Genomic DNA, 3,369 nt, shown 5'->3' with positions numbered 1-3,369 from the left:
GCCCCTCGCCATGACTAACAGCTGGCAAGAATCACACGGTGCACATGTAATTATCCATTTTCGGGGACCACTTTTGGCACGTGGGGCAACTTTCAGGACTACTGGCTAAAAAGTATACAAAATTACCAGAGAATCCCTTCAATGTAGGATTTCATGTGGTTTAGGTACCAGAGGAGGCAGGTAGCCTAGCGGTTAGAGGAGGCAGGTAGCCTAGCGGTTAGAGGAGGCAGGTAGCCTAGCGGTTAGAGGAGGCAGGTAGCCTAGCGGTTAGAGGAGGCAGGTAGCCTAGCGGTTAGAGGAGGCAGGTAGCCTAGCGGTAAGAGGAGGCAGGTAGCCTAGCGGTTAGAGGAGGCAGGTAGCCTAGCGGTTAGAGGAGGCAGGTAGCCTAGCGGTTAGAGGAGGCAGGTAGCCTAGCGGTTAGAGGAGGCAGGTAGCCTAGCGGTTAGAGGAGGCAGGTAGCCTAGCGGTTAGAGGAGGCAGGTAGCCTAGCGGTTAGAGTAGCCTAGCGGTTAGAGTAGCCTAGCGGTTAGAGGAGGCAGGTAGCCTAGCGGTTAGAGGAGGCAGGTAGCCTAGCGGTTAGAGGAGGCAGGTAGCCTAGCGTTTAGAGGAGGCAGGTAGCCTAGCGGTTAGAGGAGGCAGGTAGCCTAGCGGTTAGAGGAGGCAGGTAGCCTAGCGGTTAGAGGAGGCAGGTAGCCTAGCGGTTAGAGGAGGCAGGTAGCCTAGCGGTTAGAGGAGGCAGGTAGCCTAGCGGTTAGAGGAGGCAGGTAGCCTAGCGGTTAGAGGAGGCAGGTAGCCTAGCGGTTAGAGTAGCCTAGCGGTTAGAGTAGCCTAGCGGTTAGAGGAGGCAGGTAGCCTAGCGGTTAGAGGAGGCAGGTAGCCTAGCGTTTAGAGGAGGCAGGTAGCCTAGCGGTTAGAGGAGGCAGGTAGCCTAGCGGTTAGAGGAGGCAGGTAGCCTAGCGGTTAGAGGAGGCAGGTAGCCTAGCGGTTAGAGGAGGCAGGTAGCCTAGCGGTTAGAGGAGGCAGGTAGCCTAGCGGTTAGAGTAGCCTAGTGGTTAGAGGAGGCAGGTAGCCTAGCGGTTAGAGTAGCCTAGCGGTTAGAGGAGGCAGGTAGCCTAGCGGTTAGAGGAGGCAGGTAGCCTAGCGGTTAGAGTGGACTAGCGGTTAGAGGAGGCAGGTAGCCTAGCGGTTAGAGTAGCCTAGCGGTTAGAGGAGGCAGGTAGCCTAGCGGTTAGAGGAGGCAGGTAGCCTAGCGGTTAGAGGAGGCAGGTAGCCTAGCGGTTAGAGTAGCCTAGCGGTTAGAGGAGGCAGGTAGCCTAGCGGTTAGAGGAGGCAGGTAGCCTAGCGGTTAGAGGAGGCAGGTAGCCTAGCGGTTAGAGGAGGCAGGTAGCCTAGCGGTTAGAGGAGGCAGGTAGCCTAGCGGTTAGAGTGGACTAGTAACCGTAAAGGTCGCCAGATCGAATCCCCAGGCTGACAAGATAAAACATATTGTAATTCTGCCCCTGAACAGGCAGTTAACCCACTGTTCCCCTGGTAGGCCGTCATTGAAAATAAGAATTTGTTCTTAACTGACTTGCCTGGTTAAAGAAAAGGTTTCTTAGTTGGATAACGCAACGTACATCTATCACATTTTAAGAAGGACCCAATTCAGGAATATGTATTACAGCTACTACTAACGTATCTTTTAACTTGAAATCCGATCGCCCCTATTTCCACGTTCGTAGAGATGGCATTCAAGGTAAATGCTGCAGATGGCGGCTCAGTTAGAAATGACCTTTAAATGTCAAGCACGCCATAATGCCAAACCAGGCCTTAATCTCTCCCACTTCACACCACACTAGAAAAGACTAACGTCACACTGCAATAAGGTCAGCTTTATTGGTTCAGCTTCAGGGAGAAGATTCAAATATTTGAACAAAAACTGAAAAGAAAACAATGGCAAGTTAACCATTCATTAGCCAAATGGGCCATTTGACAACATGAGAATGTCAAGCAATATCAACAAAACAGCATTCCATACAACTTAGTTTCACATAATTGTTTTTAACAAATGCAAAATACATGCTCAGCCTTTTCCAGTAGGCTTATAGAATTAAATTCAAATAGTTGGTGTTCGGGGACCTTTTCTTCACATAACATCATGACTGGACTCATATTCAATAGAAAATGTGCCTAAGACATTGAGATGTATAGAGATCTCTACTTGGAAACAATTTAGCATGGACATTGAGGGCTTCCACCATTTAAAAGTAGTCAACTGGGTGGGGGATTCCTATGGGAATGATCAGCCAATGACCAGACCATGGTCTTCAAATTGGTTTGCCTAGTTGGTAAATGGCGTTAAGCTTCATCGCCAAAATAACACAATATATAGTTTAAGACTCCAGCTCTGCAAGTGGAGGTAAATCACCAACATTAGCTTGACACTTAATTCAAACTGAGATGGGCAGCGCCATTATGGCACAGACACAAAGTGGAGACCTCTTTCCATCTCTATGGCCTGAGCTTTTCTCTGGGTTGAGAAGAGATGCAGCAGTTCTCGTACTCGTCACCATCATCGTTGTTGTAATACTGGCGGCGTCCTCTAGGCTCAGTGTTCCTCGCGTTAACGTTGGGCCTCTCCTGGGTGGTGATGAGGTCTATGATGGCTGTGATGACGGCACAGTCTTTGGATTGGCGGTTGCTCCAGTCCACAGGGGCGGGGCTTCGGATCTTCTCTTCCAATAGAGAGTCCAGCTCCTTCTTCAGATTCTACAGAGAGGCAGATACGGAAAAACGGTCAGGTGTGTGTTTGTTTGCGTGTGTGTGTGTTCGTGTACCTTGACGAGGTGAGCGATGCGTGCAGGGGACTGGAAGACGATCCAGTCGTCCACAGCGATGTGTGTGTGTGTGTTCGTGTACCTTGACGAGGTGAGCGATGCGTGCTGGGGACTGGAACACGATCCAGTCGTCCACAGCGATGTGTGTGTGTGTGTGTGTGTACCTTGACGAGGTGAGCGATGCGTGCAGGGGACTGGAAGACGATCCAGTCGTCCACAGCGATGGTGTGTGTGTGTGTGTGTGTACCTTGACGAGGTGAGCGATGCGTGCGGGGGACTGGAACACGATCCAGTCGTCCACAGCGATGGTGTGTGTGTGTGTTCGTGTACCTTGACGAGGTGAGCGATGCGTGCAGGGGACTGGAAGACGATCCAGTCGTCCACAGCGATGTGTGTGTGTGTCTGTGTTCGTGTACCTTGACGAGGTGAGCGATGCGTGCAGGGGACTGGAACACGATCCAGTCGTCCACAGCGATGTGTGTGTGTGTCTGTGTTTGTGTACCTTGACGAGGTGAGCGATGCGTGCGGGGGACTGGAACACGATCCAGTCGTC

The 3,369-nt window shown here is 51.4% G+C and overlaps 1 long non-coding RNA gene across 1 annotated transcript; it reads right to left on the bottom strand.

Annotated features, from left to right (window-relative positions):
• Positions 1 to 1,856: 1,856 nt before the first annotated feature.
• Positions 1,857 to 3,126, bottom strand: LOC135534537 (uncharacterized). The gene is made up of 2 exons (XR_010454702.1): positions 3,064 to 3,126; positions 1,857 to 2,748 (listed from the first exon to the last, which is right to left on the bottom strand). It is a non-coding gene; the product is annotated as an uncharacterized LOC135534537 (long non-coding RNA).
• Positions 3,127 to 3,369: the final 243 nt, after the last annotated feature.

This window comes from Oncorhynchus masou, unplaced genomic scaffold, assembly GCF_036934945.1.
Source record: "Oncorhynchus masou masou isolate Uvic2021 unplaced genomic scaffold, UVic_Omas_1.1 unplaced_scaffold_3540, whole genome shotgun sequence".
Lineage (NCBI taxonomy): Eukaryota > Metazoa > Chordata > Actinopteri > Salmoniformes > Salmonidae > Oncorhynchus > Oncorhynchus masou.
This window is presented reverse-complemented; position numbering and strand designations above follow the sequence as displayed.